Source organism: Pteropus alecto, unplaced genomic scaffold (assembly GCF_000325575.1).
Source record: "Pteropus alecto unplaced genomic scaffold, ASM32557v1 scaffold50, whole genome shotgun sequence".
Classification (NCBI taxonomy): domain Eukaryota; kingdom Metazoa; phylum Chordata; class Mammalia; order Chiroptera; family Pteropodidae; genus Pteropus; species Pteropus alecto.
The window spans coordinates 2,311,322-2,332,654 of record NW_006431918.1 but is presented as its reverse complement, the minus strand read 5'-3'; the positions used below and the strand labels follow the sequence as shown (position 1 = coordinate 2,332,654).

At 40.0% G+C, this 21,333-nt stretch overlaps 1 protein-coding gene across 4 annotated transcripts in view; it reads right to left on the bottom strand.

Moving 5' to 3' along the window:
• The window catches only part of IL15 (interleukin 15), a 67,572-nt gene extending 48,584 nt beyond the window's left edge, over positions 1–18,988 (bottom strand). The window contains exon 1 of one of the 4 annotated variants that reach the window (XM_015600673.2): positions 17,166–18,988. The gene's annotated coding sequence lies outside the window, so the exon portion shown is untranslated. The other 3 variants (XM_025042485.1, XM_015600671.2, XM_015600672.2) reach the window with 3 other exon arrangements.
• Between the last annotated feature and the right edge of the window lie 2,345 nt (positions 18,989–21,333).

Sequence of the window (21,333 nt, the reverse complement as noted above, 5' to 3'; positions counted from 1 at the left end):
ATACTGGACAGAGCAGATACAGAACATTTTCACCACGGCAGAAGCTTCTGCTGGACACCACTGACCTAGGTATAGTACAGACTTTGGTTTCAAACAGATCTGGGTTTGGACCCTGACTTAGCCACTTACAACATTAATGCTTAGAGAAAGTTAATTAATCTCTCAGGGTCTCAATTTCTTCATCTGAAGAATGGGGAAAATGTGAATATCCACCTCACTGGGTCATTTTAGGTTCAAGTGAGCTCACACTACTTAGAACAGGCCTTGGCACACAGGGCACACTCACAAGTGTCACCTCTTACGAGCGATGATCACCACCACTGTGAAGGTAACACCTCCCCACAGACCATTCAGCTCATCCCTCAGCATCAGGCCATTCCACCCCTCCGCAGTTCTGGCAGGAGGAAGCGTGGCCATGAGCATCCTTGCAGTCTAGTTCGCTGTTATGAACGTGCCAGTTGAGAGTGAATAAAATTTGCCATAATTCCTTCTTCAGGAAAGTCTTGCTGTGAAAAAATGTCAGGTGAACTAAACATGTGCGTTAATGATGCGATTGACTTATGTTCTGCTACAAGCTTTTTCTTGGGCTAAATACGGGGAACAAACATTTTCATACTTTGGATCGCAAGGGTCTGGTTAGTGAGACATACCCTTGGATATCATTTTAAAATTCTCACAGAGGAAAAGGCTGTGGAACTGCCACGAAAAGGGCACAGCCTCGTACCGCGGAACTGAAGCCAAAGAGACAGCCGGGTCAGTCAAGGTCAGGTTTTATAGTTGGTAAATTTGAGCTAAGTTTTGAAGAGCATAAAAATCATGATGGGGGAAGAGAGATAAGTGAAAAGCGACAAAGAAACAATACCAAGAGAACAGAAAGAGAAAGAAGGGGTGAAGTCTTGTAGCTTGAGCCCCTCAAGAAGAAAGAAATATTTGCGTCTTATCCCCTGTTAACCTATGGCTTTTGAACACAAAATTGAATTTAGTAGTGGCCAGTTTTAGCCTTTTTAGTCTCACTACACAACATCTTCATACAATAGAATATGAAATATATATCTATATATATATATCAATATATATCATTTTTAACTCCAAAAACATGTATAGAAAGCTATTTTGATGGCTTTCTGATGGCCTTCAAACATTTCTAGTTAAAGATAAATGAGCCAAAAAATAAAAAGTTTCCAAGTATGTATTTAAAATGAATTTCTTTCTTTTGAATTCTTTGAGTATTTATAGAAAAAGAACCATATAAAATTATTCTTCATCATAAAAATCAACCAATCATCACCAAACATTTTTCCAGTACTGCCACTACAGATAATTGTTTAACTCTTAAAGCGTATGCTATGATTTATAACAGACATAATGGTACCAGTGTCTCTATGATTGCGCGGTACTGCCATAGAAGACATTCCTCATCCATTGTAGGATGAGGTGCTGTATGACAATTTATAATGATGCACATTCCTTATTACCTGCTGATAATAACCTATCAGTGAAAATGACAGCTTAATTATATAGCACATCTTCCGCTGGCTAATAACTGGATTCGATCATTTCTATTGCTTCTCACCCATCCCTTACAGAAGCAAAGAGGTACGATTACCACGATCCTTAGAAAGAACACTTAAGTGTGAAAGTCAAAGGCAAAGCTGACCTTCTATTAAACACAGATGCACTTTAGACCACATAATCCCTTGGACTCTCTCTCCAGACAGTTTCGTTGGCTGTCATTCTGCCAGCGTTTTATTATTACTGCTGTCTAGTACCTCCCATTCCAAATACTTGGCTTCTTATGATATGTAGCAAGTGATTCACCCTGAACATTGGATCTCTGAATCAACGTGGTGGCCATGAATTTGCTGTACAAGTCCTACAGGTCTTGTTTCTAAAGCACTGCTTGCTGGGCTGCTTCCTGACAAGTAAACTAAACTTCTCGAGTACATATAGTAAAGCAATAGTGCTCATAAAACTACTAAGAGGCAGACTGTCCCTAATATGTAGTTTATCTGGCTACTGGCAGAATGCTTGGACTCGAGTTTCAGTGTGGTCCGCGTGGCTGCGGGCCATCTCTTTCCTGGACTGGACGGTAGGGCTTGTTCCCTCCCAGGGCTCTGTGTAGTTACCTGGCACATCGCCAGGTAACAGAAGCTCTGCCTCCATATCAGAGGTTGTAATCAGTTTTATATCTTTACCTCCTCTTTCACTGGTCTCATTAAATATTCTCATTTAAATGGCAGTTCCCAAAACTACTATGAATAGATTGCCATTCCTTTCTTCTTTTTGATCTTTGGTTTTCATTTCTCTCTCTCTTTTTTTTTTTTTTTTGAAGGGGGCATGGAGAAGGATAAGGGGTAAAAGTGGATGGCTTCTTCTTCTATTAACCTAAATGCTCAAATTACTAATAAGAAAATTCTCTGACAAACATGGAAGGTGAATAAAGGAAACTGGAAAGTACTATAGGATATATATCATCTAGGTTAAATTACAGCATAGAAAATAATCTCCGTTCAGTTACAGAACAGAGCCTTCCAGGCGACTAACATTAAATGTGTCACTATTATGTGTTGGGGCCATAAACACTCATTTGTACAGACACAGAATTTCTCTTTCCAGACTTGCGTAAGCAGTGGTGGGGGTGGTTCCCTGTCTCGCCTTTCACTGGACTCCGTGCAGATGACCCTCTTTCCATTTCAGTCATCATTAGCACATTACAATTTCCAAAACTGTAGTTCGTGTATTCAGATCGAAGGCTCTATTTTGATAAAATAGGGAGCCTCCCTAATCTTACCAAAACCATGGCATAAAGTGGAAGCCCAGAGCCTTGGGCCCTGGTCTTGGTTCTGCCTTCAGACAGCTATGTGGCCTTAGCAAGGCACCTCACATCACTCAGCCCCGGTTTCTTTATTTTTAAAATAAGGTTGGACCATGTCTGAAGTTGCTTCCAGTACCTGAGTGCATCTACGAAGGTCACAGTTCGGTTATGAGCATATGATTGAATTCATCCACCTGTGTTAAGACTCAGAACCATCAGATTTGACACCTAAGGGAATTCCTTTAGTCTAATCATCTTAATTTTTCAGAAGGGAACAAAAATACAAAGAAACTACACATACTGTGCAATTTTACACCAAAAGGTAAAATTGGGGTTGACCATGTGTCTTAGGTTCCTAGCTTAATTCTTCGCTAGCCTTTCAGTCAGTTAACAGGAAGCACAAGGCACATGCTATGTATTGTGCTGCCTTTTCATATTAGCTTCAATTTCAAAAGAGGTCTACCTATTCCTCAAATCTAAGGGGCTATGCAACCACATAGTAATGACAATGACTGATGTGCTGTGTTAGATTTGAATCATTTTAATTTCATGCCTTAGATCTAACTATCTCGCACCAGCACCACCAGCAAAATGTTGCTACAACGCAATTTACTTCCCTTACTTCCACTTAGCGACTTTCGGGGTCAGAACAGCTAAAGTAAACGTGCCCACCAAAACTGCTCTGAAACAAGCCTACTTCATCCTAATTCACTGCAGCCCAGTTACCTGGGTGTGGAAAGTCTACCTCGGAGGGTGAAAAGGTGGGAGTTCCACAATCTCCTTCTTGTCGTGGCTAGGCCACCACACTCTTGCTCTCACACTCAGATCTTTGGAATCTTTGCACAATGTGATTTGATGGTAAGACAGAGGCTATCATCATATATTATCATCATATGTTTACATAGCTACTGTTTCCTGTAGGGATCAGTTGAGAAAGCAATTAATCCCAGACAGTTCCTAGTTAGAGGAGGAACCAGCAAGGGCAGCTGGCTCCCTCTTTGCAAATCTGCCCTGCAGGTTCCAGAGAAATAAGGTGGGTTTCGGAATGCCAAGCCATGCCTGAGACTGAGGCCAACCCTGTGAAAATCTCGTGGGAGAGAGAAGGGAACTATATGTCGATTTGGCAGCCTTGAGTCAGAGATCACAAATGGATGACGAGATTGCGGGGAAGGTTCTAGCTACTGTTCCCCACTCAATTTCCCTGAAAGGCAGGACTGCGAGAAGCTTGCTTCACTGCACTTAACCTTGACTGGTACTTGCTGTCTGGGCCTGGATTGTGGGGCATGCAGAACCTGAAAAGTTGGCAACACAACTGCATAAGTTCATACCATGGATCCAAGTCATCGCTCATCCCATCACTACCACGAGACAGACGGGTAGCTGGAGCAAGAGCCGGGGAAGCATCCCAGGGAGCAAGGTATTGGAAGAGTAGAGTTGTGCAGCTGTTAAATCTGGAATGCAACAGTCTAGGCTCTTCAATCTGTCATTGTTTAGGAGAGCTTCTGGTATGTGGTTAGCCTACGGGGATTCCAAACCATAGCTGGGGAGCCAGTGCTTTATAAACTATGGAATTGAGAGTAATGTGCCTTGAATTACGAAAAGTCAAGGTTCTAGAAGAGAAATACCTCAATATCAAATCTAAAAAGTATCTGAAGTTTTAGAGGTCCTTCACAAAACAATGAGAACTAGAATCTTGTTTTCTAGGGGTAGAATCTAAATATATAAACTACAGTTTTGTTTTGTTTCGTTGTTTTGTTTTGTTTTGTTTTACCTGACATCCAGGGTTACTGCAAATTTTAAAGTGACACGGTAATGTTGTCATGACAGTGTATTTGTGCTCTTGAATTCTCAGAAGAGGCACTAAATAAATTAAATATCAACTATACTACATTTTTACAAAATTTCTCTCATGTTTTTTGTACTTTAGGAATGTTTGTTTTTTTTCTTTTTCCAATATACTTGGTAAATAGACTAAGAAATTGAAAGAGTTTCTACTTGAAGGAATTTAGAGAACAGGGTGTGCCTCATTTGTTTCCTTTCTTTTACTGGAGCACTTATTTTGCAATTTATAAAATTATCTTGTCAATAATAAAACTGGTGCAAAATATTAAACAGTCTTATTTCTTTCTTTTTCTTTTTTTTTTTTTTTTAGTTCATAGGTATCATCCTAATAATGAATGTAAAGATTCTAGCTATAGCCTGGCCTAAATTAGACCCTCAGGAAATTCTAGTTCCCTTCCTGAATATGCCGGAAATGGTTTCCCAAAGGCTCTGTGATCACTCATGATTTATTTCTAGTCATATCCAGCCTTTTCTCAGAACCTTATATAACTCGACCTTATATATTATCAGCGATATGTGACCATTACTGACAACAAAAATAACTTTATTAAAGTTATTTGCCCGAGGGAGGCGATATGAACATAAGTCAATATCATAAAACACTGCAGATACTGTTCGAAAAGTATCTATCAGGTGGAGAGAGCACAAAGGAGGGACGGGGTCAATGTTTCTACGTGGCCAGAGAGGTGGTAAAGTTGGAGTTTTGTCAGGAGAACTTTATATGGAAATGATTCTTTAAAGATGGGTAAGTTAAAAAAAAAAAAAATGAGCTAATAGATACAAAGAACATATCGGTGGTTGCCAGAGGCTTGGAGGGAGGGAGTCGGTGAAATGGGTGAAGGGGGTCAAAATTGCAAACTTCTAGTTATAAAATAAATAGGTCATGGAGCTATAATGTGCCACATGGTGACTATAGTTAACAATAGCACTATATTACGTATTTGAAAGTTGCTAAGAGAGCAAATCTTAAAAGTTCTCATTACAAGAAAAAATAAAAACAGTATGTATGGTGATGAATGTTAACTAAACTTATTGTGGTGATCATTTTGCCATTTTACATTATATTGCATTAGTATTGCATTAGTATTTACATTATATTACCTTAGTATTGAATCAATATGTTGTACACCTGAAATTAATATAATGTTTGATGTCCATTATACTGCAACTAAAAAAAAAGATGAGTATGTAAGTATAGGCATGTGGGAGATGTAAAATCCATCATGAGAGCAGCAGACAGAGTGAGTGTGACAGGCAAGCAAGGGCTGAAAGGTGTGGAAAGTCTAACATTCTCTTTTAAAGACCCGGAAACTGGCCAACCTTTTCTAAATGACATTCCCTGAACACCTCTTCATTCAGAGTGCCCAGCTTGGTAACAGAACATTCCCTCTGGTCTCCTTCAGTGACCTCAAAATTTTTATGCAGGCATTTGCCTCCTGAGGAAATTTGGCTGTTGTTTCAGTCAATAATTCTTTACTATTAACTCACAAATAGCTCACCCAATCTTCAGTCCAGTACTTCTAATGAATTACAAGACATATTCGGCTATAGGTTCCTCTTTTATCTCAACCTTGATACTTACAAAATCAAGTTCATCCACTTCCCCACCGGGCCCCCACATCTTAGTTGCAACCTATATCTGTTCCTGCAATGTTTATTTTTCCTTCCTCCCAAGATTAAAATCTTGGTCATCGGAACTCCTCCTGCACTGTGCCTCTCCCCACTGAATTGTCGAAGTGTTTATAAACACATACTAGACACTCAAACTATTTGTTGCTGAAGGAAATGTCAATTCAATAAATAAATAAAATGTATAAATAAATTACATCTTCCTTGAAATAGCTCTTCTTTCTATTCCCCATTACTTTTAACACACCCTACCCTTTAACATCCATTCCGTAAATATTTATTACAGAATACCATATGCCGGGCACTGACGGATGATGGGGATATAAGCAGTGAACAAAATAACAAAAATACATGCTTTCCGGTAGCTCATGTTCAAATAATTAAATAAAACATATATAAGTCCCTAGTCCCTTTTCTGAAAATCTTAAATCAAAAAGTCTCTAAAAACTGAATGTTTGTGCTTAATTCATTGGTTAGCCAAACATGAACTGAACTGACATAAGACTATCCATAATCTGCCTCTATTCCATTTTTAGGGAGGTTCTTGAATCAGCTTGGTTGTTACATGGCATATAGTAAAGGCATTATATCACTACATTAGCCTGTTCTGCTATGGCTGCCATAACAAATACTACAGGCTGGATGGCTTAAACAACAGACACTTGTTTTCTCAGAGTCTTGGAGGCCAAAAATCCAACAATAGTTGGTTTCTGGTTAGTTTTTTCCCCCCCGCCCTGGCTTGCAGAGATCCACCTTCTCACTATGTCTGCACACAGCCTTTTTTTCTGTGCATGTCTACTCTTACTAGCTCTCCCTCTTCTAAGAAGGACATCAGCCTTATCAGATTAGGGACCCACCCTTATAACCCCCTTTAACCTTATTTCCCTCCTGAAAGCTCTTTCTTCAGATACAATCCCACTGGGGGTTAGGGCTTCCACATATCAATTTGGAGGAAGTGGGCAAGAACACAATTCAGTCTATAACAATTACCTTTCCAAAATCTGAAAAAAATATATATATATAAATACATATATATATATGAATTCCAAACACACCTGACTCTAAGAGTTTTGGATAGGGTCCTATAAACCTGGCAGTATGTCAGACAGTTATAGGCAGATGGAGAAGAATTTGAGCAGAGTGCTGGTGGGAGTACAAGCTGAAGTACATCAGTCAGGAAAAGTCTCACTTTTTGAGCCAAGCCGGGAAAGAGATAAGGGCGTGGGTCATGTCTGTGAGAATAGCAAGTTCAAAGACCCTTACCTAAGAACACAGAAATGCAAATTAAAACCACAATGAGATATCATCTCATACTCGTCAGCATGGCTATCATCAATAAATCAAAAAACAACACATGTTGGCAAGGATGCGAAGAAAAGGGAACCCTCATACCTTGTTCGTGGGATTGCAAATTGGTACAGCCACTGTGGAAAACAGTCTGGAGATTTCTCAAAAAATTAAAATTGAAATTAAAATTGATCTACCTTTTGACCCAGCAGTTGCACTTCCGGGTATTTATCCAAAGAAAACCAAAGCAATAATTCATAAAGATCTATGCACTCCAATATTCATGGCAGCACAACTTACAATAGCCAAGATATGGAAGCAACCTAAATGCCTATCAACAGACAATTAGATAAAGAAATTATGGTTCATATATACAATGGAATATTATTACTCAGCCATTAAAAAATGAAATCCTACCATTTGCAACGACATGGATGGACCTAGAGGTTATTATGCTGAGTGAAATAAGTCAGACAGAGAAAGAAAAATACCATAGGATTTCACTCATATGTGAATCTAAGGAACAAAAAGAACAAACTAATCAAAAATACACTCACCAATATAGTGGACAATTTGATGATGGACGGAGGGGAGGGGGTCTGGGGAGCTGGGAGAATGGGGTGAAGGGTTAAAGAAGTATAAATTCGTAGTTGATAGATGGTCACGGGGATGGGAAGCACAGCATAGGGAATGCAGTCAGCATTAATATAATGGCTAGGTGGAAAACCAAACGAGAAAAGGAGCAATTAGGGGGATCGTTTTCTAAACTATATAAATGTCTAATCAATGTACCGTATACTTGAAACTGATTAAAACAAATAAATTTATAAAAAAATAAAAGAACATAGCAGTATAGTTGATGAAAAATAAAGCTGTCAATGTGACTAAATTGGTGAGTTAAGGGAAAATCAGCAGGTGAGATAAAAGAGGTACAAATCACCCAGGGCCTCAGTGACCACTGTCATGAAATTTGGCTTTCGATGAAGTGAAGTGAGAAGGCAGTGGAGAGTTTTGAATAGAGGGGTGGCATGACCTAATTAATGTTTTAACAAGATCACAGTGTGTAGCAGGTCTCCACAAGATAGCGGCCATCGGTCAAAGCCCTCCTTCCATGAACAAGAATGACATACTACCCATCAAGGGGTAGAGTCGATGTCCTCCCCCCACGAATCTGGGATGGCCTTCTGACTTGCTTTTCCTAACAGAATGAGACAAATGTGACAGTCTAGGCATTCCATATCTAGGCCTTAAGAGCAATGGAAGCTCCCACTTCCTTTTTTACAGGAGCTGAATATTATGTAAAATGTCTGTCGATCCCGTCTGATCTCGAAAGCTAAGCAGGGTCGGGCCTGGTTAGTACTCGGATGGGAGACCACCTAGGAAGACCAGGTGCTCTAGGCATAAAAAATAAAAAATAAAAAAGTAAGGGATAGTAAGCTGACGAGGTCCTCGCAATCTGTGAGGTCAACCAAGGGTTGCCTCGCCTAAAAAAAAAAAAAAAGAAAACAGACCATGGGTAATATATGTATTACCCATGTCTTGAGCCATCTCAGACAGTCCTTGACCTTTGGAGTCATACCAGTTGAGACCACTGACATTGTGGACATAATGACACACCATTGCCACTGTTTTCTGTCCAAATTTTTAATCTTAGAATCTGGAACAGAGAAAACGATTCTTATTTATTTTAGTTCATTACATAGTAATCAATAACTGACACAGAAATCGATATAAGCCCCGTGTGGGAGACACTTGTGGAGTAGAAAGGACACTTAGCGAGGGCGAGAAAGGCACTGATGAAATTATCATCAGGGGCTCTAGAGAGGGCAACTGGTGTTATACAGTAGCAAGATGTTTGGCAACACTGTCCCCTGCAATAATATGGGAGGAAGAAAGAAAATGTATCTGATGAACTTATGGATTTGGCTAAGATTTCTAAATGTGATAACTGGCTTCATCTAGCTGTTCCCAGGATTAATCACAAGAAGAGAAAAATGAACTGGAGTGTTCAAGCAGAATTTAGAGGAAATCGTTCAACTGAAGACTTGCTAGGTTAGAAAATAAAACTTATTGTCATTCTTGCCTCTCTCGGCAGAAAAAGATTCTGAAAGAAAGTAGTCACGGGGCAAGGTTCAAATCCAGTCTATTATTACCATGTGCTTTCAGGTTAAAGATCAAGTCAACTGTGTGGCTGCAAGATCCTTCATTAAGACTTGGGAAAGACTAACGCATTGCCTCACGGACTGTCAGTGAGACAAAAGTGCTTTTAGAAACCCCAAGGGCTTCTCCTACAGCATTCTGACTTGTAGCCAAAGCAAAGAGGAACCTGTCGTAAGTTGTGTAGGTATGTCTTTTTCTAAGAGAGTGAGCTTCAGTAAAATTTATAGAAAAGAACCACCAGACAAACAAGAGAAAGAACGCAAAGGTCTCTAGATTCTTAACTCTCTATGAGCAGGAAGCAGCCTTCTCAACTGCTAAGGGGAACTATTTCTCATGGAAAAAGAAGAAAGAATCAGTAGAAGAGCCTTTTAACTTTCCAGCCAGCCCAGCTGAGGAGCCAGTCATATAAATGAAATAATCTTCTTGGATATTTTATTGCCAGCAGCCTAAGAGGAACCAACCCGCTGAAGGCAGCCCACATGCCAGAATCATGACAAATAAAAAATTATTTTTTTTTTATTTTAAGCCACTGATTTCCGGGGTGTTATCTTTTTGTTGTTTTGTTTTGTGGGTTGGTTTGTTGTTTTTTTAATGCAGGCAGAGCAGGTAACTGAAAACAGATAACTGAAACATTCCGGTTCCTGTGTTGTGTTGAGAAGGTTAAGCGCAGCAGCAAGGAGACCAACTCTGACTATAATACCACGAGACATGATGAGAGCAGTGGCTTGAACCCAGGTGACAGCAGTGAAGGTGGTGAGAAGGTCAGATGTGGGATGTAGTTTGAAGGCACAGCTAAATTCTTTAGTAGCAGATTAATGTGGGGTGTAAGAGAGAGAGAGAGAGAGGTATAAGGACAACTCCAAGGTTAACTGATTATCTATGCAACTAAGAGAATGGAACTGCCATCAAGTGAGGTCGGGAAGGCAGAGGGAGAAGCAGTTTGGGGGGTTAAGTCAGGAATCCAATGAGTACTAGATATCCAATTAGAGATGTTGAAAAGACTGTTAGATATCAAAGTCTGGACTTCGGAGACCTCCAGAGGTCTGACTGGAGATATAAATCTATTAATCATCAGTATACGAGGGCATTAAAGCCATCATCATCAAGGGAGTGAGTATAAACAGAGAAAAGGCCTAAGGACTGGACCCTCGAACTCCTGTATTTAAAAGGTTAGAAAAATGAACCAGCAAAGGAGATAAATAGGTGCTGGGGAGGTAAAAGGAAATAAAGGGGAACGGGGGAAGGTGGCCTGCAAGCTAAACACAGAACTCTCTCACAGGTCCTGCACACAGGAAGAGAACCAAGCACTAACCGCTGCATTTAACATGGGGGTTATTGGAACTTCTACCAGGTACGTTTTCAGTAGGACAGTGGGGATGACAGCCTGGCTAACTCAAGAGAGGACGAGAGGAGAGGAATTAGAGACGGAGCATAGAGCTGACTTTGGAAGTTTTCATAAAGTAGGGACAGAAAAACCAGGTGGTGGCCGGAGAGAAACATGAGGTCAACAAGAGAGGGTTTTTTTTTTTTGGGGGGTGGGGGAGAGTTGTTTGTTTTTTAATGGGAAAAACTGTAGCATGGCTGTAAAAGAGAAAAAATAGTGATGACAGAGTGAAAGAATGAATTATGGAAGCTGAGCCCTTGAGCAGATAATAGGAATGAGACTGTATATCTGAAAGACTGCCATGAATTTATGGCTAGTTTCCTTATCTGTAATTTGGTTTTCTTCAAAAAATCGTACCGCAGACTAATTTTCCTAAAATACTTTTTTATTACATTATAAAAAACATCATATGTTTTTATTACAATATTCTAGCATTGTTTTTGCTTATGTTTTCTCCCTGTTTCACATTCCTCTGCTTAGCTCTCAGGCTGCTGAGTGATCTGACTCTCACGGAAGTCAACACTAGTCGACTATGTGACCAGCCCTTGGCTGGACACACATGACACATTGTTCTATCTTCATTCAAAATGTAACCGTTGAGACAAACAGGTAACAAGACAAATTTACAGTGATAAAAGCAATTATAGGGGATATAGACAGCACCAAATAAATGCATGTCAGGGAGAAAATCATTCTGCCTGAGCAGTAGAAGGGGGCAGCCAAAGTTATAGAGGGCGGGTGTTTTGAGCAGGAAGCAGGAAAGCTGACAGCGCGTGACAAGGAAGAGCAGGTGTGTCTAGAGCACAGGCCGGGTGACTGGGGCTGAGGCTGGAAGAGGAGCCTGGGCTGCAAAGGCTGGCCAACCCCCCAGCCCAGTTACAACCAATTTTCCCTGCCAGGCCTGCTTTAGCAGCCAGACTCTGTTCTGTACTGTCCCTGCCCCACCGGCCCACACACCTACCCTACGCTTTGTTTCAAGCACTATGAGCATGGGAGCCCAGAAACAAAGGGGAGTGGATGAACAGGATCGGAGAGCTTCAACGTGACCTAGAGGCGCTCCTGGGAAAGCCCACAGCTCTCCAAGGTCTGTATGGGTGCAGAGGGTGCTAAAAGAAAACAATTTCCAGATCCACTATTTTCATAGGAAGCCCCTTGTATGAGTGACGTGCCTGAAATGTGCCTGAGGCAAGCCAATTTCTAGCAAGTTCTCCTTTCCCTCTTCCCCTTTTCACAAGAACCCTTCTCCTGATTTATGAAAGAAAGGCATCTCTCCCTATCTTCCAGAATCTTCCCATGGGCCTCCCCGCTCCAGGGCATCAAATAAAGGGGCAGTTTGAAAAACCGATATTAGAGAAACTTTCTTTAATGAAAGGATTGATATCAACACTACCTATATCTACATCTATTATCTACATTTCCAGTATAGCTTGGTTTTATGCCTAATAATTACTTATCAGAAGTTAATGAGTTATTTTTGTTAATTACATACTAATAATATTTCAGGTAACACAAAGAATAGTTTTTCACAATTAAATTATTTAAAAAATTAAATTTAAATATATATATTTATTTTTATTGCCGAGGAGCGAGGAGAACGAAGAAATGGGACATATAGATTGTAAAACTGCTAACTGTAAAATGTTCGATTAAAGAATAATTATTTGAAAATTTTAGAGGTCAGCGCTAATAGTGCGCGTGGGGTGTTTTGTTTCTCAAATTTCTATTAGAAGGCATGTGAGCAAAACGTCCAGTGAGGAGAACGAATGTGTCACTGGTCTCCTTTCATGTCACTGTCATAAACAGAGCTTCCTCCCACCCCCACCCTTACAATCATTATATTTTCCTCTCCTGAGGATTATTTTCAGTTTCATTTCCTTTATCTGACAAAATACTTTCTGTCACTCTCCTGATCTTTTCTGTACCCTATCAGCACTTGGAGGAATCTGAGCATTTAGAGAAGAAACCACTATGTATTGTTAGAGCATGATCAGCTAATAGGTAGGTATTCAGAGTTTTCTCTCTATTTTATGTGGTTTGTATGCAGTCCTCTGCCCTTCTAATAATGGCCGCCAAGACACCAGTAGACTGGAAGTGGAATAAAACGCTGGAAAATATATTCATACAGATGCCCTGCCTCCTGATACAAAATGTGTACAAATAATATTGTTGGATTGAGCCGAGATCAAAGAGCCTGTCATTTCCTATTTCTGATTCCAGCACTGAATAACATTTTTTTTTTAAAAAAAGGATACCAATTCTTGACATAAAGCAAAATAAAAAAATAATAAATACCATAGTTATATGGTTACAATAGTTAATTAGTAAATTCACTATTAAATAGTTGAGAACGCATCCCAGTACCAGCTAAAACCCCAAATGTTCTCTCAACTCTCCTATGGAATTTTTCCATCCAATCCATCAAATAGGTAGCAGCGAGCATTTAAACAGTGTTCAGTCTCAACAGCTTCATACAGTTGTCTGAAACCACTGAGTGATTAAATGTAAGAGCTAACACTGAGCCAAAACAAGAAGCTGGCTTCTTCCAACCCTCATACCATAAAGCCTTCTGAAAGGAGGCTTTCCGAATAGCTGACTACACCACCTCAGTGGTGCTATAATGGAAAAGTCTTCTGCCCTGATCGCTCCATGAATCCCAGGCTTCTCCTTGGATGGATGAATAGAAAAGTAGAGCGATAGATACGGACACATAGGTCAATTCACATTTGCCTCCTATCTGTCAAGCTCTATCATCAAAACCTGATGAAAAGTAGACAAATGTTTTCATTCAGGAATCACAGAAGAAATTTCTCCAAAGAACCAAACACATATAGACATTCACATGAATATTATTTGATCATGAAAGTAATTTTTAAATATATGATTAATAATGTCAATCACATAAATACCAAATAAGTATTACTTCATTACTTTAAAACCAGCCTTCTATCATTAGGACACTGCATCAAAATGAAATAGTGGTTGGTTGTCACTGTCAAGATGTGGGAAGTATTTCTATGGAAATAAGATCATAATTCATAAATACCAGTGATCTTAAATCTGTCTGGGTTCAAATCCCAGCTCTATCATTTTCTAGCTGTAACTTTGGGCAAGTTATTTAGCTCTATGCTTCTATTTCCTCAGCTATGAAAGACAGTGCCTACCACTACATGTTTAATATAGCAATTTTAAAAATACATACATACTTGGAACGATGTCCAGGACATAATAAAAACTCAACAAATTAGCTAGGATTAGTATTATTTCCCATAATTCAAGTTGTGGGCCTCAAGACAGTGCTCTCTGTATTATCATTAACTAACCTTTGAAAGAATACTTGCATAATGAACCAAACTTAACAGTAAGGGTAGGAAGAAAAGGACACTCTTCTAAGTTTTAAAATATTTTAAAAACTGTTATAGGTCCGAGACCCATTTAAAAGGCCGATTAGAATTATGATCTTTCCCCTCAGAAAAAATCCACTTTTACACACATTTCAGGGCTTCATTCACAACCTTCCTGAGGTCTGCTGAGAGCCAGCAAACCTGAGATGGAGAATTTTCTAGGGTTTCAAATCCCTCAATTACCAAATTCTATTTCAATAAACTTTAAACCACTGGTTTTTTCCAATCCTCCAAAGAAGTTTATAAACATGCATTCCATAGACAAACATTATGTCTTGTGACATACGGCTATGGACATTTACATATTAATCTCATGGATTAAAACAAAAAGCATCAAACTGCTTTTCTGAAACCTTATCAGTAATCTGTAGAGAAACTGCAAATTCCAGAAATATAGTTTCAGATTAGGTTCTGGAGTTCTCACTTCAAATCAGCCGAGAGCAGTAAGTCCAAAAGTAGGGAAACACTCTGCTATCAGAGGTTCCCGACCAAGCAGCCAAGCCAATTCCTTTCTGTCACTCTGTCACAGAGCAGACAGTACTGCAGGAAAGGTCATTCGGAGTATGACTGAAACTTTGAGAAAACAGAGGGAGAAATATAAGGACATAACATTAAAACCATTATAACAAACTTTCAGAACTTTCTGAGATTTCCTAACTTGATGAAGTAAAATTTTAAAATTTTCATCACTTTTAAATCTAAAAGTGATGGCTAATGCTCTATCTTCCGTCCTTTCTTTTACATATCTTTACATTCTTTGTTTGTTCTCCCTCTGTCTACCATGCCCTACTTTTTAATAAAAGGACAGGAGTTTATAAAATTTAATCTATATTGTATCTTGATGCAGGTGGAACAGTTCACCTTGTAACCTCTGCACAGCAGAATGCTGTAACCGTCCAGATCTGATCTGTTCGTTCAATCCAATCAATAAAGCCTTTTTAGGCACACTGACAAGATGAAGATGCCTATCAGTCAGCAGTGTCATAACCTCAGAAAGTAGCTTCAAAAAACGCAATAGTAAATAGCTAGGGACGACCACTTAACTTCCAGTTTCAAAAGTTCTGACTCGCCCTATTTAAAAATCTGTAATAAGCATCATTTAAGAATAACCTTACTTTAAATATATGTTGAAGTTAACACAATCTTAAATGCATAGAATTACGTAGTTAAAGTCAAATAAATTGTAGACACTTGCACCATGTCTCAATACTTCAAGAAATTAACTGGATTTTCATTTAAAGCCACCTTGAATAAGGATTTGATTGCAGTACAAGTCTCCTGCATTTCTTCCAAATTTCTAATACTACTTTTCTAAGAGGTAAGTGTCTTGTTCGGGGTTGGAACTAATAATAGAGACCCAGGCCTGACAGCCAAACGGCGACCATGCCTGCGAATTCCTCTCCCCAGGAAGGCAGGTGTCGCGATCAAAGACAAGGAGGGTAATTTGATTTTGCAGAAGTAGAGGCAGTGACGCGCAGGCTCAAGCAACTGGCTCTGGCCGGCGGGGAGTCTGAGAAGGGGCAGGGAAGAAGCGGGGAGCAGCAGTACCTTTCTTGAACTTTCTGAGCTCGGTTAGGTGCGGAACTCAGCGCTCTGTGCTGCCAGACCTCGTCTCCTCCGCACCCCGCAGCTTGGCGGGGGTGGCCGGGCGCACGTCCCGCTCTCCTCCAGCCGGCTGTCCCCGCGGCACGCAGAGGGGAGCGCACTGGGGAGCCCGAGGACCGGCAAGTGGACGAGCAATCTGCGCGCGTCTGGAAGCGGAGGATGGCGAGGAGAGCCCGCGAGAGAAATAAAGGGGCAGAACGGGGAAAACCTCTGCACCATGCGCAAGCGAAAACTGAAGTCGTGGTCAAGTGTTCCCCCTGAGAGGGCGGGGCCGCGGTCTGGGGAGACGGGTGGGTCCTGCTGGAGCTGGGAGGGGCCCAAGGCGGAGGCTTTTGGGGAAACTTCTATGGCCCTTTCCACCACCACCACCTCCTCTCCCAAAGCGGAGAAGCAGAGCTCTGTACCTCCATCGATCCGGGCTGCAGAGTGCGGGACGAGCAGGCAGGGCAGGCGGCGCGCGCGGCCACCCGGCTCCCTTCCCTATTGGGCTACGGCGGCAGCGAGCGAGTCAGCTGGGCTTCCCCTGGTGCCCTGACCCAGGGAGTCCCAACCCCCAGCGAAAAGAAAAGTGAAAGAGGAAAGAACAAGGCGCAGAGGGGAAGATAAACACCTTCGGCGGCTGCTGGGGGGAAGGGCGGGATGGCGGCGGCTCCTGCATGACTTCCCGAGGTGTCGCGGCTCCCCGTCCCCTGGGCTGGCACGCCCGGTAGTTTCCGCCACTGGCAAGCCCAGGGCGCCGAACCTGAAGGGCTAGCGGAGCGCTGGCGCCCAGCTTGGGCCAGTACCGGCTTAGGTACCTGCAGAGAAAGCGCGAGGAGGTGTCTTGGAGCCCACCCGCCGCGTCCTCGGAGCCAGGCATGGTGCCGGAGGCTTCCCAGTGAAGCCCGGGGATCCCCGCGCGGTGCGCGTCCAAACCGCCCAGAAGAAAGGGGAAAATGCGTTGGATCAGGATGGGCGGCTACTCCACCCAGACCAGCCCCTCGGCCCACCGCTCAGGTTGGAGGAAGGAAGGCTTTGAAGTCCTAACGTTGGAGGAAGTCACCTGGGTAACTACTTTGTCCAAGGCAGTTGGCACGGAGGGTGAACTTGAAGGCATGAGCCTGTCTGCTGATCGGTTTGCCAGTCTAGTGAGGAATGGGGCGTAAACGTTATACGCATGGTCCAAGGGGACCGTGTGTGGTGTTGTTAACTGTATCTTGCAGTTAAAGGAAGGGACTGATTTCTTTTGAGGCTGAGGGATCTGCATGCCACACAGAGTCAGCAGAAAAGGCCTTGTGCCCAGTTTTGGAAGCACTCTGGAGAACCGTGCACACACGTGAATTACCGAAAATCCCTAATAAAAGGTGCTTCCCCAGAGTTTTCAGTTATGTCATAGAGAAAAATGATAAGGCTCCCCGGAGCTTAGTAAAACATTTAGCTACGTTTTCTTTGCATTTAACATATGTGTTAAAAATAAAACAAAAATATTAGAAGTGATTTAAATACTAAATGTGCATAAAGTTTACATAAAATCAGTTCACATTTTTCTTAAAAAGTTAAGCTCTAGATAGTCACTAACAACAAAATAAGAGCTATAAACATTTTTAAATCGTTTTTTACATTTAAAATCGTTTTTTTACGTTTAAAATAGTTGGAGGTTATATTTAAAGAAATGAAGCAATCATTCTTTCCTGTTCAAGACAACGTCATGTTGAATATTCATGTGATGATGCCAATGATTTCAAATCCAATCAGACTTTTTTGTAGCGATACATTGAAGCTGTAATTTGCAGAATGAGCATGCATTGGGAGAGCAATGCGTCTGGACTGGAGTCTGCTGCAAAAGATATGGCAGCCACAAAAGGACTAACGTACGTGTGTCTATGTGAATAGAGAGGTATGGGATGGAGAAGTGGATCTGTGTCCCCAGCCTCAACTTGGACTGCTGCAGAGCTTCTTAGGCTCCTGCAAGGTAAATTCATCCCATACCTCCTTCAGCCCCCCTGTTGATGCTGCGTGCTCTGCAGTTGGTGGCAGAAGGTGTCCACACAGTAAAGCACCTCACTGACCACACTCAATACCAAGTAGCACAGCCAGAGGACACATCATCACATCCTCGATTCTGTTGCATTTGGGCTGCCCAGGAAACTAGAGGAATCTGCTCTTAGCTGAAGTTCAATGGCCTGTAGGCTCCAGAATCTTGTCAGCTGTCCCCAGGGCTGAGGGGACTCAATGGCCGACAGCATACTGTTAATATGTGGCCACCTTGAATGTTCTAAGCTACTGGAGAGTTTTCACATTTTCTGACACTGATGGTAACTTTCCTTATAGAGCTGAGCTTTAAAGCACAATTTAAGTACACAGAATAATAAAATTGGTCTACAAATATTGAACAAACTTCTAACATATGTAAGTTCTGGAACAAGATGGGCCAAATGATCTACAAAATATTTAGTCAGAATAGGGAAATAAAATAACAAAGTGATATGAAAAATGATTATAACCATAAGATATGCTTTGCCTGTCAAATACATAGATCAGATTTGTTTTTTTAATTACAGAAAAAAATATCTTTCAATTAGTTGTATAAGTCACTGAAGCTCAGTGAAGTTGGGTTTTCAGCATAATTTGTTTTTGTTGCACTGTGTACAAACAAAAAAGTCTAATATATAAAATTCTAGTATTTCAGTTGCCACAGGCTGTTTGGTAAGATTCTGAAAATTACTCACACCAATGAACAAGTAAATTCCACTGTAGAATTTAAAAGCAAAGACCAAGATTGATGAAATCATTTGAAACCGCCTTAAGATAACTAATAAAACTCTAATATGGAAAGATGTAAAAAACTCACAGAAGTGACCATAACAATATTTCTTTGAATTTAAAGAATTAACAATAAAATTATAGATTAATAAAATTTTAATGTCTGATTTTTCATTCCAAAGACAATGTTTGGCAATTGGGCAGTTGTTTTTAAAATAAATTACTAATAAATGTTTTCTATAGCTTTTAAGAGTATGTGGAAGGAGCTAAGTTAGCTCACATGATTGAATGTTCAAAGCCCATGACTATGACTCTATTTATGGTTCTCCTAAGAATGAACCGCAAGCCAAGAACAAGTTGATCTTCTGGTCCTTGGAAAAACATGGCCCAGGACACCCCAAGTTTCCATACTGGTTAGAGCATATGTGAAATATACTCTTACCTCAAGTTTGCTCCCCATCTCTGATTTTTTAAAGAGGAACAGTCTTCCTATTAAAGATTACTTAAGTTTTCAAGAGCTTCTGAGGTTACTGCTTATTCAGAGTTGGAGCAGTACTAGTTGGTTAATACTTCTGTAGTTCCTACGATGTGTCCCCAGGTGCTTGCTAAGCGCTAATATAAACTCATTGAACCCTCACAGCAGTGCTATGAGATATAAACTGTGATTATCTCCATTTTACAGATAGAGAAACCGAGGCCCAGAGAAACTACAGGACCTATCTAATTGTGCAAATGAGTGGCCCAGCAAAGATCTGAACTCAGGTGGTATGGCTTAAATATACATCCCCTACCTTCTGCCACCTCTAAGTTGACAAGCACCCACCACTGCTTCTAAAACAAAGTTCATGAGGAAAAAATCCAGTGCCTCTCAAGTAGTATCTCTCAGTCCGATTTTATTTGCTCCAAATAATTTTAGCCACCACTAAGGAGGAAACTCGTCAGTTCTCTTGAATTTATGCTTCCTGATCATATTGTGTTTCTGTAATGAAATTGCTATGAGTTTTACAGCCCCACTATAAACATTTGAATAAAGTGACTGACAAAAGGCTGATGGAGCTAGAAACAGCAGGACTAGTAGCTGACAAATTCTGGCTGGAACCTATGAGAGATAGATGATTTTGTTTGAACTGAAGTGTAAGAGTGTACCCACAGAAAACCATGAAAAAAGATACCTGGTTTCAAGCTAGAGATGAATTAAAAACAAATAATAACATACTTAATTCTTAATATATTCAAAGTATAAGGAATTTTATACGTTTTGGTACTTAGTAGGAGGCAAAGTGGTTTAAATAAAACCAAGAGATGATGTAATGTGCCAACAGTACTATTCTGAACAATCTTTTAAGGCTGACCTTATCACTCGAAATCTAGTTCCAATTACCTTACTTAGATTTATAATATATGAGTGTATCTTTATCTATAGCTATATCTATACATATATATCATATAATATAGAATGCATTATTAACCCTTTCCTAAGGCTATCTTACACCCATGCTTTCTAGTCCAAGCATGACTTATGTCCTAGATTTAAACAAGAATCGTGTTTAACAGTTTCCCAAAATTTGTTCGCACGATTTTCTAAATTAAACAAGCTTCTAAATGAACCATGGATCAAAGAAGAAATCACAGAGGAAATTATGAAATATTTTGAACTGAATAATAATGAAAACCATATATCAAAATTTAAAGGATGCAGCTAACATAGTTCTTAGAGGAAAATGTATAGTTATCAATATTTACATTATAAATAAAAATGGTTAAAATCAATAGAATAAGTTTCTACCTTAAGAAACTAGGGGAAAAAGAGGAAAATACATACAATGAGAAGGAAGACAACAATAGTTCAAAGCTAAGAGGGAAGAGAAAACCAATGAAAATAAGTTATTTATTTGAAAAAAATCAATAAAATTGGTGAATCTTCAGCTAACTTGATCAAGAAAAAAGGAAAAATACAAAGTTACCAATATCAACATTGAAAGAGAATACATCACTATACATACATACTATAGACATAAAAGAAAAATAAAGAATATTAAAAACAACATAAGAATATGTTTGACAACTTAAAGAAGGGACAAATTCCTCGAAAGCCACAAGTTACAAAGGCTCACACACGCTCACACACACACACACACACACTCAGAATGTTTAAATTAATCTCTACTACAGAAATTTAATTCATAATTACAATCTTTCTCACAAACTCTAGATCCAAATGGATTCATTGGCAAATTGTTTTAAACAATTGAAAAATAATGCCAATTTTATACAAACTCTTTAAGAAAATAGAGGTAGAAGCACTTCTCAACTTATTTCATGAGGCCAGAATTACTCTGTCAAAACCAGCAAAGATATTACATAAGGAAATCTACAGTGGAATATTTTTTTGAACATAGCACAAGAATTTTTAACAAAATATTAACAATCTAACCTAATGTATAAAAGGATAATACATCAGGAACAAA